This window comes from Hetaerina americana, unplaced genomic scaffold (assembly GCF_022747635.1).
Source record: "Hetaerina americana unplaced genomic scaffold, ioHetAmer1.1.p SCAF_9, whole genome shotgun sequence".
Taxonomy (NCBI): Eukaryota; Metazoa; Arthropoda; class Insecta; order Odonata; family Calopterygidae; genus Hetaerina; species Hetaerina americana.
In genome coordinates, this window is record NW_027287538.1 from 42,147,967 (window position 1) to 42,163,037 (window position 15,071).

Consider the following 15,071-nt stretch of genomic DNA (forward strand, 5'->3'; position numbering starts at 1 on the left):
TATTTAGGCAATATATGACACCAGAAAATTGGCAATGGCTCTTGGTGATCACCAAAAATGAAGAAATCTAATAATCATTCATAGAAAAGAGTGATGGATATTACAACAAAACATCAGTGGTAGCAGAATAAATATTAACCTTGGAAAGGAATAAATAATAATTTTTTAGCAGACGAAGGCGAAGACAGTTTCATGACTTGCTAAAAAAAAAATACGTAAATTGACTAAGAAAATCGGCAAATCAATGAAGCGGTTTTGCAAGAATTTTGCCGAGTAAAAAATAAAAAATAATACAAATTACCTAAATTCTAGATCCACAGGAATTATATGCACCCACACCAAAACTGCCAAAGAAAATGTTAATCGATATTATATGAAACTGATATTATCTTGCTATTTCCAATGTTTTCAAAAAATGGTACATCTCCGCAAATTTGGAAATTTTTACAAATCACTAATCTCAATTTTTAAACTCAATACCCTGAACAAAAGAAACGACGAAGTTCTGGTAACACGTTAAGGAAGAGAGACGGCTCTTGAGGAAAATTTGAAGCAGGCAGATCAAGTGGATGCAAGAAATAGTGATTTAGACAATTAGTGACTGAAGATGATAACGATAGCAATTGAGAGAGAAGAAGGGAATGCATTTTGGATAGAATAAAAGGCAGTAAAAGCATACAGAGTTGAAAAATGAGTAAATTGTACTATGTAGCAGAAGGTTTTGAAATATATTTTGTCGTTTAAGTTAGAAAACCTACCCTAACACGGTAAATTACTGATTTCTAACTAGCTCTGTTCATAAGATGTTGAGTCGCATAATTATTTTCAATCTCCAATCTTATTAACTTCAATATTTACGATGATTCACTCAGAAAAAACAATATAAAAGGTCATATTGACCAGTACTCGCCTCAGAAGCTGCCCAATCGTGAGCAATCATGATCGTTTCGTAACCTCTTATCTATATCACCAAAAATCTTGTAAATGCCATTAATTTGGCTTCGGTAAAGGCACTGCTTCATTTCGACATACAACATATGAAACTTCTCATCGCATCCCCCAGCGTTAAAGATCTAAGGGTACTTCCAAAAAGTACCGATGAATCTGGAGGTATTAAAGTTGCTCGAGGAGTTAGAAGAGGCAATTAAATATTAAAGATATTGAGAACATCGCTCCGACGAATATTGAGACCGATAAATTTTGAGGATTCAGGACTTTATTAGCTTATAAAGGCAATGGCAATCTTCTCTTATTGCCGAAGTGGAGAGCAGGGCGCAGCGTGGGAGAAACTAAATAACCGAGCGAATTATGGCTATTCGAAAACTCTAAGAAGACCTCTTAAGGGACCCTTGGACGTTACGTAGGAAATGGGCCCAGTCGGGAGGACGAGGGAGAGGGACAATTTGAAGGACTGATTTGAATCTCCCGGAATGAATGCTCAACCCGCTGGTAGAAGTATGAAATCTAGAAGATGAGCTCCGACATTGTATAACCTAAACTACCATCGAAATACGAGGGTCATCCGGAAAGTAGTACCCGTTCGTGAAATAAAGACACAAAAGTAAATATTAACAAACATAAAAAATTTTATTTGAAAGAGGATACTTTAAACTACTTCTCAACATAATCTCCAAGCAAATTAAGGCATTTGTCATAACGTGTGACAAGTTTCTGTATTCCTGCTGCATAGTCCTTCGCCGCCAGCTCATTGAGATACGCGAGGGACCCATCTTGCACAAATTTTTGCATAATGCAGATGGTGTTTAACAATTTCATGAACAATTGTTCGAGAAACATTGGGAAAATGCTCACAGATGTCATCAATTGTGACGCGCCGATCGTTCCTCACGAATTCGTCAACTGAGCTCACCAGTTGGTCTGTAATGACAGACGGTCTCTCCGAACGCTCATCGTCGTGTGTGTTCCCCCTCCCCATGTTGAAGTTGCGACACCACCGCCGAACAGACGACTCGTCCATTACATTGTCTCCATACACCTCCTTTAATTGGCGATGAATATCACATGGGCGAACGTTTCTTGCATTGAGGAATTTAATCACTGCCCTCACTTCACAACTGGCGGCGTTCTCAATTTTTTTAAACATTGTAAACAATCACAGAAACAACACAGGCAATGCTAGCGTCACGCAACTTGGCTCAGAGAAGGCAGACAAGCCACTGAAGCTATCTGACCTCGTCCAGCGGCTACTCGCGTCGTCAGCACTTCATGCGGCACGAACGGGTACTACTTTCCGGATGACCCTCGTAGATACATATAATTCCGAGTGGACAGCTTAATTCATGCAAAAGAATCTGAACTCGATTAAACCGTCTTCGGTCCAAAGAACTGATAACGACAGTAATAAAGCAGGAACGTTTCCTCATTTAAATAAGTTTTAATCATAAGTTAATAATGAATTTATTAGACTGGTAAGAAGATGAAAATCATCGCCGAACGTTTTCCCTGAGAGACAAAGGGATGAACAGCTAAGCATTAAATTCGTACCATATACCTATTTATTATATTGATAGTTCAAATAACCTTTGTTAAATTATTAAGAAATTCTAAAAGCAAGTCCCTACATTTATTGTAAATACAAGAGTGTGTTAAGAACCGACAAAACCTACCATTTACAAAGAGGTAGACGGGATTACTTACCTGAATAAAATATTACCGCTCTGTCCCCAGGATTCGCTATTAACCAGAACAGAAGAGAAGGGTATTTTAAAGTGGGTCACATGGCATTCCGGAAATGAATCAGTGCATTCAAGCCTCCCCGAAGCCGATTCAGCTAATAAAATGCATGCGTCAGGGAAATCGGCATGCTGCTGCCTGAAGTCGAAAAATCAACACACGATAAAAAAGCAAAAATGTTCGTGTTGACTATGTCTCCCATGATAATGATAATTAATGGTCAAATTGCGATGGATGCAATGCAATATGAGCACGTCAAAATGAGATAAATACCTTAATTGAGGCCCAAAAAAGGTTAATAGCTAAAGCTGAAAGCTGAAAGCTGAATAAAGGCAATTAAGTTCATGTTTTGTATTTCATTGCAATATTTAACTATTTAAAAGAGCTGTAACGCGTTAAAAATGTTTCGCACGACATTAAATTGTTAAATGACATTATTATTGCAGTTTATATTGAGAAAATAAAATGTATCGGTGATCTTAAAAGATATAATTATAAATAAAGTTGTTTCCGGCGCAACTTGGTGGAAAATCTTCTCATTGAAATCAAAATATAACTAAGTTAGCCAAAAGTCAATATAATTATAAATATCATAATTCGCACCAACATAATGTACCAATCTCTGTCAGTCAATATGCTCGATCACTTGAAGTCATTATTTGACGGAAAAATATCTGTTTTTTTGACTTATCTATCACTAAAAATCAATTGGCTAAATAGCAATCAAAACCAAATGGCTTCGTATGCACTATTTTTAACACTGATGTTAAAATCATTACACCAGCAATCTCAGGAGACAACTTCCCAATGGATTTTTTGAGTAAAAAATAAGATTTTTGAAAGCTTATAAATGGTCGGAAGGCAACTTCCACTTATTTTCTTGGGAAGCAGCAATAGATTTTTTAAACAGAACATTCACACCCTGTGCATTAGACTATATTTACATGCCATTATTTGGCTAGCAATCGCCACTATAACCTCGATACAAGCTTCGTAAGTACCTACATTTAAGAAGACGCGTTCGATATCAATGGAATGAGCTTGAACGAAACAAAAACTCCATAATTACGCAAACTCTTTCGTAAAAATGCATTCGCATATCAGTTAGAGGCCTCCCACATTTGAGTAAAATGCATCCATTCCATCATGTTTCCGCGAAAGGTTCGGTAAACATTTATCACACACATTCCTCGACGACGAGAAACATCTGGAAAAAACATCTAAGCCAACAGGCTGCTCTTCCCTTATTCTAAACACTCCCGTCTTGCCATTGTCTTTTGGTTCTGCATTCAAGGCTTTTAAGGACAAAACTTGCAATTTCGCCCAGGGAAAAACATACCCTTAAGTCAAAGATTTAAAGAGCGTATGTGGCAATTTTTGACGTCATTTGGACATTTTTGCGCCGGCTGAGCGAGAATTGCCTTATAAATGCTCGATAAAAATGAAATAAAAGTAACGGTAAGCCCATCAAGTCTTAGGGAAAAATCCACATCCACCACGGACGAAGGTATTTAAGTTTGAAAAATGTACAACCATTAAAGGCATTTACAGCTTCTACAGGCAGAATAATAGAAGACATGGACATTTTGGGAATATCTCACGTTACCAAATAAAGGTCGTTTTTCGAAAGAGTAATCCATCCATATTTCCGTTCATAATTGATATGGCTAATGAGTAGGCTGTAATATGAAAATAAGTTTCAAAGCAAATATATGAAAATTGACCACAGGGACTCTAGGAATATAGCAGTAAATTACGTGTATGGAATATGCTATCGAAAAATAATTAATCCAAACCTTTAGAAAGGTCCATTGCTTTTAATGTTTTTCTTTCCTTTAAAGAAAGACAACTTTAAGGACGATTTTAGGTGTGAGTACCAACGAGACAAAGGAATTTGAAGAACAAAAGTGCAGGGAGAAGGGAACGAGATTTTGTGCAACGAGAATGGACGTCGAGTAACAAATGAATGCGTGCGATGAAAGTAGAGACGGGAATAATAACAACACAAAAAAAAGAAAAAAAAGGAACAGAAATGAAAAAATAAGAAAATTCCAAGTCCGTGGAAAACATCGAGGTGGATATTGAGGTCGATATCCAAGGAAGATGAGACGACCCTTTGGTTTGGAGGTTATGAGACGGAGAAAAGAAAGGATGGAAGGAGATAAGACGCGAAGGTGAGAGGCTGCGGGATCTTAAGTAAAAGAGCTAAAGGGAGAGGGAAAACAAAAGGAACAAAGAACAAACGCTCTGAAAGAAGAGTTCTTTGAAGATAAGGCCAGGTGAACACTTTCAGAAACGAGAGAGCAAACACTGTGATAGCCCCCTGGTACAGTTGGTTACATCGCTGCGGTCCGTAGAACAAATTTTGAAATATCCACGACAGGAAAAAAAGCGCTAACCATAACTCAATGACTATTATACTTAAAATTCCAAATATTTAAGGTGTTAGAGTTTACCGCCAATGGTCAATGGATATGAGGTACACCAATATCGAAAATAAATAAATTAAGTTCAGCAAATCATTTAATTTAAACATGAAAGACAAAATAATAGGATTGAATACCACAAATAACTACCACTGAAGTAACGAGTTAAGCATGGACCATTAGTTAACTTACTTTCCTGAAGTGATTCTTTTTACCTTGAGAAATTTAGGGAACATATTACTTGTATTCTTCACTTCCTGCTATAACACCAGAAGAATTGATGTCAATTTGTGTTTAATTACACACATATTCTTCATGCCGTTACATTTAATAGTAAATAGATTTAAAACAATTCAGATTATAATTATATTCCGGGACTTTCTCCCCATTACTAGTTCCTGTCATATGATCCTGTTCTCACATATTAAGTAAGCCTCTGCCACATTCTGTCATTGTTTACTGCCCGAGTCATTTCATCGCAAAATAAGGTATAGAGGACGAATGCGAGTATGTGGCAAAAGGTTTGTGGTGTGCCGCTGTCATTTAGCATGCAACATCTACATTTTTCATTTGAAATTTGTAATTGTTTTAATCAACCACCACTTGAGCACTAATTATTAGGAAACCAAATCCAAAAGGATGAACCATGCTATGGAAAGCACAGGCATTAGGGGTACTCTGTATTCAAATTAACACAAAAACAACCGTCAGCAGTGAATGAGAATAAATCATTCGTTATAATACTAATATGATGAGACAATTTTCTATCATCGAGAAGAGATGTTCTTTCCAGGTTCATTTTCCGTTTGAACGGACCATAACCGTAACACAATGGAAGCGAAAAACTAGTCATAAAAATCGTCTTATCCAACGTCTTCCACCGTTTTTCCAGGATAGTGTCGTAACAAATACAGCTCGCGGTGTTCTGCGAGTAAGCATAAATAAATCGGTGATTACCCGATGAGATATAAGTGAAAACCTGGATCAAGCAAATCCCATCGTTGATGATCGCCAATATAAACCCCACTTTGTTTCCTTAAATCGTACCAAATCTCTTCAGACATAATCAAGATTCTTACTTATGGCATCAATATGATCGCTCCTGAAAAGACGACTTAAATTTTTAAAGCAATAGTTACAGTTCACTGTTAGCCGCAAGAATTTGTGCATAGGCCGAACACCCTTCGTTCTTTACATCTAGGATTTGGCCAGCAATGATCTTGTCACCGTACAAAGACGGTTTATGTACTATGCGCGTGGTATATACTGATTTTGTAATTTCATTTTGCTTTTAGAACACATAACACAAATTAATCGAAAAAATCTGAGAATTGCTTTACATGCCATAAAGATTTTCCGTTTCCGTTTTCTTGATATTTTACCGTCAAAGCGAATACCAGACGTATTTCTGTTTGCGATTTCCGTACTTATTTATTCTCTGCGTGACTATCAAATTTGCTGTGCGGCAGATCTTTCGTGCGTCTCATTCCTTTCAATGGTTTCTCAGTTGCAAGAGAACCACTCGGGAGCGTGTTGAAATTTGCTTGAACAGGGAAACGAGCAGAGGGAGGAACGACTCTACTGGAGGTCAAGGCGGGAGTCACGCGTGCTGAAGAAAGGCCGCAGAAGTAACGGAAATGGTGTTCGTGGGATTGTTCGCTCAGCTATATGAAAGGGAAACCTTTTTGCTGGGGGAACAGAAAAAATCAAGCGATAGATACGGTAGGTAGGCCACGCGACTGAAACGTAAAGGAAAAAAAAGTAAAAAAAACATCGGTGTTTAACTTCGTTCCTCGCGAAGGGCGTTGTCGTCCGAGTAACTGCAAAGCAGTCTTTTTGTAGTGATTTTGCTCACCGCCGCAACGATACATTTCACCTTATTTGCTAGCAGTTCTATTGAGACTACTGTTAAATAAATGCTCTAAAGTGCATTATCAAGAAAAGTTTCTCTTTGGCGCACCAATATTAGTCCGCGTGACAATTTATTGGTAACACCAAACAGATTGAATATTAAGAATGTACTGTCACTGTAGAGTCAAAAATATATTTCAACCATGAATAATTAAACACCGAACAACTAAACAAGACGAATCCCACAGCTAAACACTGATACGCAGAAATGTTTGGAAATATAAATGCTTCTTCATTCAGGTGTAGGGAAAGGTACACGCCATCCCTTTCTCCTCGTAAATTCAGGTGATTAGTTAATCCGTTTTAACAATCACTTTTTTGCCAGTAAGAAAAAAGCGATCTTGGCCGCCTTAAATTGGGCTGGATGAGAGTTTTTATTCCCGAAAGTGAAAGGATTTTTCCCCTACATTAGTTTTTCTGTGGTGATGTCAGCAACGAAAGATATTTCACAATTCCCCGCAAAGGAATTTTTCAAACGCGTGATTGATTAAAATCATTTTCCGCAGCCGTCATGCTCTCTGCTTGTCGTTATTTTTGTCATAATTGGTCATTTGTCATCCAAACTCGTGTATTTATCTCATGTTCTTAAAATAGATTAGCAGCGCTGATATTCTCGGTGCACCTTTGTTCTTCTCCGAAATTTATATATCCCACAGGAATCAAACGAACATTTACCTATTATCTCTATTATTAAAAAAATACATACATGCTTATCTTAGGGGAAACCTGATTCTACTTAAGATTCGATAGAGGCTTTAAATGACGCATTTAATCCACAAGAGCACGACAAACGATATTACAGTTGGGGGTGAATGGAATCTTCCTTCAATAGAACGGGGACAAATACTGCATTAATACCTCTGCAAGAAACTTCGATTCATGCGAGGCTCCCCTTAATATGGTCACCGTCAAAACAATTAGCCAAATAATAAGAATACCAAAGATGGGCAAGAAAATTCTGGATCTTTGCTCAATACACCATCCCAAAATTGTCACATATTCATATGTAACGGAAGAAATAAGTGACCACAAAGAAACTGTAAAAGAATTATCAGTTTCAATAAACAAAATCGTTAAACTCAGACGAAAGGTATACATGAAATTCGAGAAAAGTAATTTCAAGGATTTTGCCACGTCTTAGAAAATTCCTAAAAGTACACATTAGGAAAACGCTCGCCTTTTTTCTGTTTTCGTGTTGTTATTGTTCCCGTCTGTACTTTCATCGCACGCACTCATTTGTTACTCAACGTCCATTCTCGTTGCACAAAAACTCTTTCCCTTCTCCCTGCACTTTTCTTCTTCAAATTCCTTTGTCTCGTTGGTACTCACAACCTAAAATCGTCCTTAAAGTTGTCTTTCTTTAAAGCTAAGAAAAACATTAAAAACAATGCACCACCTTTCTAAAGGTTTGGATTAATTATTTTTGATAACATATTCCATACATGTAATGGACTGCTCTATTCCTAGTATATAAAGCCTATCGTATTCGTGAATTCTCCGTCCGCAATGCGTAGAATACTAACCGGTAATAAGTGTCTAAATTGCATGTTTACCTGCCCTCTATTAACGTATTTTCTTGTCCTCTTTGTGTAGGCATAGGAATAGCTGCTGACCATTTTATAGTAGCAACATATGTATGCATATTGCATGATTGGTGTTCGGTCGCCCCCTTTCCACGCGATTTTGGTGGATGACGGGGTGCCAGGTGCATGAGGAAATAAAGTGAAGGTATGTAGAATGGCTGATAACCTACCACCCCCTGCCACACGTCCTTGCGAAGGCTTGCGAGGTATCTACATCTACTTAATACCCCGCAAGCCGCCACAAGGGCGTGTGGCAAGGGAGGTTAGGGCAACACCCGTAATTGAGAAAAAAAACCGCATGCAAAAATCACAAATTATTACAATCCACAAACAAAACATGGTATACATCCATGCAAAAACCCTTGCAACCCATACACATACAAACACGCAAACTAAAAGCTAAGATAAACATGCACCTTCAAATATGCCTGATGTATATGCAATGTTTAACTTTGTTCCGACTTGTAAATTAAATGTTTTTAATATTTCTACCTGACTTGTGAAGTGACTTCGGTTTCTTACCATTATGATTCTTGATTATTCGGGGAAAGAATGTGGATTTGTATCTATTTGTACAGGAATCTATCTCCCATATTTTGTCTTGGTGGTGTAACGTCCCTTCTTTTATCTTTCTAAGGTATTGTGTAGATGTAAAAGGCACATTTCTACGAAAAGTTCCAATCCTGAGCATTGGGTAAAAAATACAGTTTTCAAATTTTGGATGCATATCAGATTTAATTGTTAACATCACGTGAATATGGCGTATAATTGAGAAAATATAAAAGTACCTACCTCCTGTTACGTTATGACATTATTCATATCCAAAATTTCAATATGTTTAACGTAAAAGTGATGTTTCTTTTATAAGATTTATTTTTTACAGAAAAGGCATTTAGGAAGTTTAAATCAAATAATGTCATGGATAAATACAAGCATCTCAGAAAGAACTAATTAAGGATTAGGGAAACGTGGGAGGAAGAGTTTTTTTTGGATTGCTTCGCGGAATGAATGATTTCGTTATTTCTGTGATAGTAACCATCCCCAAAAAAAGGATCTGCAGCCGTTAGGAAGAAGTACAGGGTATAAGTTCGATTTCATGCGCAGCTTGAGGAAGTCAGAATCATCACTAAGATGATGAAGTAGAAGGAAAATGATTATTTAGGAGATGATCAGTTTGGGTTTAGAAAGTGGAGATGCACGCACGATGCCATAGCAGTGATAACATTACTAATGGTGTGAAACACGGACTACAATCAGGATACACTTTTTCATTGATTTCGAAGAAGTTTTTGAGAGAATAAAGTGGATATGAATATTGAATATATTGCAGAAAGCAGCAGTAGATTGAAGGGATAGGAAACTTATTCCCAATCTGTTCGTCACAGACTAATCAGGTGCGAGTGTCGGATGGCGAATTTGAATGAGCAATGTTGCAAAAAGGGGTAAGAGAGGCGTGTAAATTATCACCCGTCATTTTCGTCGAGTACGTGGTGGTAATGGTACAAGAGAAATTAAAAAAAACTCGAAATAGGAATGAAAATCGGCGGGGAATTCATAAAATCAGTTGGGTTCGGAAATCATCACGTTTTAGTTAGCCAGTCGGCCTAGGGGTTACAACCATTGTTGAATTAATCAGAAAATATGTATTAGAGACAGGGGATGAGAATCACTGTAGGCAAAAAAAGTTCATGAGGTTTTCGAGAAAGCGGAAGGCTAAGTTACACTTACAATATGAGGGCATAAACTAGAGAAGGTGGGACATGTCACCAATATTGGAAGTGATTTAGACCAAAATGATGAAAGCGGGAGAAGAAGAATTGCGTTACGGAAAGAAGGTAGGAAAACTTACAAAGGCCATTAACTTTTAGTACGGATGTCAAGAAGAGGTTAAAGAAAAGTTTGATGCGAAGCGTGGTTTTATTCAGAGCGAAAACATTGCCGTTGAAACAAGATGATGGGCATCGATGGGCTTTCGAAATTTGGGTTTGACGAGAGATAGAAAAGGCGAAACGAATATAAAGGAAAACAACCGAAAAAGTATTAGACGTATTAAAATAGGAGGAGGAAGGATTTTTAGGCGATACCCAAAGTAGGAATTAAAGGTGGATGCAGAGGGTTTTGGATGGTAATGCAATGTTGAAGACTTTGATATAGGGGAGAAAGTTAGGCAAGCAAGGAAGGATTAGGATCGGCATGTTGGATGGTATGAGAGGAGAAATAAGGTGTGCGGAAATGAAGAAGAATTTATTGCAATGTCGGATAGCAGGCTCTGTTTTGTTAGGAGATATTAAGTAGTGTATCGTTGTTCAGTTTGTGCACTTCCAAAACCTTGATTAAATGATAGACTACCTAATAATAATAATTCCCTCGGGGCCGCAAGAAAACTCAGGTATGTTGTACCTTTCCAACCTATGTCTTGCCGTGCATTTCTTGACTCAAGGAACTTCCAATCTCATTCCTCTTCATTTTACCCTCATCTCGTAGTACTGTGTAAAATCTCGGCCGGATTTTCTCAGAACTTTTGCAATTTAATTAACGTTTTCTCTCATGGATCCCAAATACCGGCCTCGTATTTCTTATGTGGCCTAACTTTACATGCCAGTCACGGTAAGCTTCCTGGAAGAGGTGTCGACGGGAACCTCATCCAGGCACCTCATCACGGCCTCTTTGAGGTTATCCATCGTTCCAAAATGGTTGCATTTTAAGCTCTTTTTTATTCTTGGGGACACAAAGAAGCGCGGCGGTGCGACAATAGGATTAGAGTGCGGCTGACGCAGCGTTCGTTGCTGCTCAGTGCTTGGCCAGTCACCAGGAAGGCGGTGTCAGACTACAAATACTCATTCTTTCCCCGAACAATCAGAAATCATAATAGTAAGAAACCGAAGTCACTTTAGAAATACTAAAAACATTCAATTTACAAGTCGGGACAAAATTAAACATTGCAAACATGTTAGGTATACTTGCAGGGGCATGTGTATGTTAGTTGGTAGTTTGGGTGTTTACATGTGTTTGGGTATTAAGTGTTCTTGCATGAATGTATGCCATGTTTTTTTTGTGGATTTATGAATTTGTGGCTCTAGCATGCGGTTTTTTTTTTCCTTTTCTAAATTACGGGTGGTATCCTAACACCCCCCGCCACACGCCCTTGCGGCGGCTTGCGGGGTATTAAGTAGATGTAGAAGACGGTGCGTTGTCATGGTGCAGCCTCCAGTTTGCTAAGATTTCCTTCCTGAAGCGTTGTACTCTTTTCTGCAGCTTTTCGAAGACTTCCATGTTAAACGATCTGTTCACTGTCTACCCCTACGGCAAAATTTCTTTGCGGATAATACCATTTCAGTCGAAAAAGACGATGGGACAGACCCTGTACTTTCCTGTGATAATACGTAATTACAAAATACTGTGAACCCTACTACGGAATGTCTCGCAGTCCGGAAGTAACAATATTTCCAACGAAATATGAGCTCCCTTATAGAATGGTTTTTAAGCAACAAGGGTAACGTCCATAAAGTACGTCATGCACTTTGGGGATAAGAACACTTTTGTGACTCCTTTTGGCGATGAGGTAGGATCAAAGCATTTGTCAAACAGTTGCGTAACGCAAAACGCGACTAAAGTAAATATATAATGGCACTTACCAGCTCTCCCAGGCGTAGTTGGCTACGAAAAATTACGCAGTTTCTCAGTAACAGCCAACGGCATTAAAATAGAACAACCAAGCATGGTATTATAGCGAGAGATAATGATGCTCCATTCCTCATCCAGTTGCTAACATTTCGGCTGATGCGAACGTTACGTGCTTATTTAACTAGTCCTCAGCGAGGAGGGAAAACATATAAACGCGAATCGAGCGAATTTCGGGTTCCATGCTAATGGGAAGTATTCCAGCAAACTTAATAAGATGAGAATTATAAGAGCAATATGACGACATTTTAGTCGACGTGTACTCTGGTGACGGAGAATGACAACGGAGGGATGGAAGATAGTAAAAAAAAACGAAAACGGCGTCACGTTATGTATGTACAGAGCTACATGAGTTGTTGGTTAATGCCCTAACGACACCACTCGCCCCACACAAAGCGTTATATTTTAATTATGCACGCCTGACTCCCGTGTGTTCCAACATGACGGAACGCTTTAGAAAATTCGAGGAAATAGGGACTACTGAGGAAAAAATTCCTGGCGATTATTGCGTCTCCTCGAACTGATGCAAAAAATTTCCCAGAATGCATAATGGACGTTTGAAGTGCATAGTTCAAAAACTGAGTTAAAAGATAACATTCAACGGAGAAGAAAATTAGACGGTACGGAAACAAACGTAAAACGGATTGATTCCAAACGGTTAAAAAGACAAAATGGAAGGATTTACACTCTAATTAGGCGCCATTTATTCCGCTTGACCCACATGAAACGTAATTCGCTTCAAAATCCTAAAATTGAAGGAAATTGGTAGGGAATGACTTAAGCAGGGACCGAAAAAGAGAGGTTGGGGATGAAAAATGCAAGGGGAGGGGGGGGACATCTTGCTTCTGACGACAAAACATAAGGACGGGGACGGCATGGGCCGAAACACTTCCACGCAAACAATCCCAAACGTATTTATAGCATTATGGTGGTTGGAAAAAAAACACCGGCGGCGGTAATTTAACTGGCCGAGGTCTTAGCGGAAGAAGAAGGGTAAAAAACATGGAGGCGGAAAAGGGCCTGTTGAGTGAAAGAGAGAAAAAGATAAAGAGAAAAGGAAAGAAATGAATGAATCAGAAAAGGAAGAGTGTTGGGAGATATAAGGCAAAGCAGGAGAATGAAAATTTCGAGGAGCGTCACTGAAAAGCTGAGAATAACGGAAAAAGAGAAACGACTGTCTAGTCTCCAGTATGTTAAGGTTTTTATTTACGGTGATATCCGAAAAACAGTTCTCCTAATTGCAGTTCTCTTAGTGCTATCACGCTGCTGCACTCATAGCTAAGTAGGCTGCATATTCAAAATGTAATACGCAACTCTCTATGTTTGGATATCAGGAAGTTATTAACACCGATGATTATTTATTATCGAAGGTTCCAGGCCGGAACAAAATGTATAAGCCCCTTCCTCGTACCTACGTAAAAATATTAGTTTTTTAACCCGTAGCTTAGTAAATAAACACACTGCTGCTTCTAAAACTCAAAGCATTAAATCACACCCATTTAAATAGAACACAAAGAAAGTAAACACGGTTACAGCACGTGGCTCCACCGAGCTCAATGTATTGAAGAATGCCCTTACCTCTTGCATCATATAAAATGACTACGTTGGTCGAAGGTTATTCATTTAATTAGCAATAAGGAAAAGATTAAAACGCAACAACAAAATTAACAAGGCACTGAAAATACCGCAACGACACACCATAAGTTAAAGAATGAAAACGTGGTTATTTGGTAGATTGTTCGCAAAGATATTCCAAGTTTTAAGTACCAAGAAAAGCTATACATCGTTTAAAATTATTTTCCTGTTACAATCTCTCAGAAGCAGCCTCGCACCCAAAATTTTCTCCCGGGAGATAAACACTCTAACGACAGCTACCAAAATGCCATCAAAAATTCCTGGAATTCCAATGCAAAAGTCTTCACTTAAATGCACATATGAACGTTGAAATTCCACTGGTGACATAATACTTATAACAATCACTAGAGGGCATAAATTGGCATTCTACAAAAATGAAAATAATTTAAACGAGAATAATGCTGAATGGAAATCTATTAAATCTACATCTACATACCTGAGATACCTTTAAATTCGACGCAAGGGCGTGTGGCGGGGGATGTTAGGAACCCACCTGTAAAAGAGAATAACACCACATGCAAAACCAACATATTCATGCAAATCTACAACCACAGAGGCAAATTCGATATTCATGCGAAAACCTCTATAACTGACACACATGCAAATGCATACACTATCAATTAACATACACATGCACCTACGAATGTGCCTTATCTCGTCGCACCTTTAATCTTGTCCTGACTGGTAAATTTAATATCTAATACTTCTATAGTGACTTTGGCCTCTTACCATTATGAATCCTGATTTTCCGGGGAAAGAACGAGTCTTTGTATCTATCAGTACTGAAATCTATCTCTCTTATCATATCTCTGTGGTCTGATATACCTAAATAATGTGGGACCATAATAATTCCTTCAGTGCCATTGTTAAACTCGCCTGTTCTAAATATTTCTAAAAGTCTATGACTCACTTGTTGTCTTCGCATCTCAAGTGGCTCCAATCCTATTTCCTCTAAAAGACCTGTCACACTCGTCTTCTTATTGTAAAAATATTTAACGAATCTGGCGGATTTTCTCTTGACTTCATCTAATTCTTTCTGTCAAAGTTTCTCCCAAGAATCCCAAATACTTACAGCATATTCCAAAAGAGGCCTTACTAGAGTGAAGCAACACCTTTCTTTTAATTCCCCATTAAATTTCCC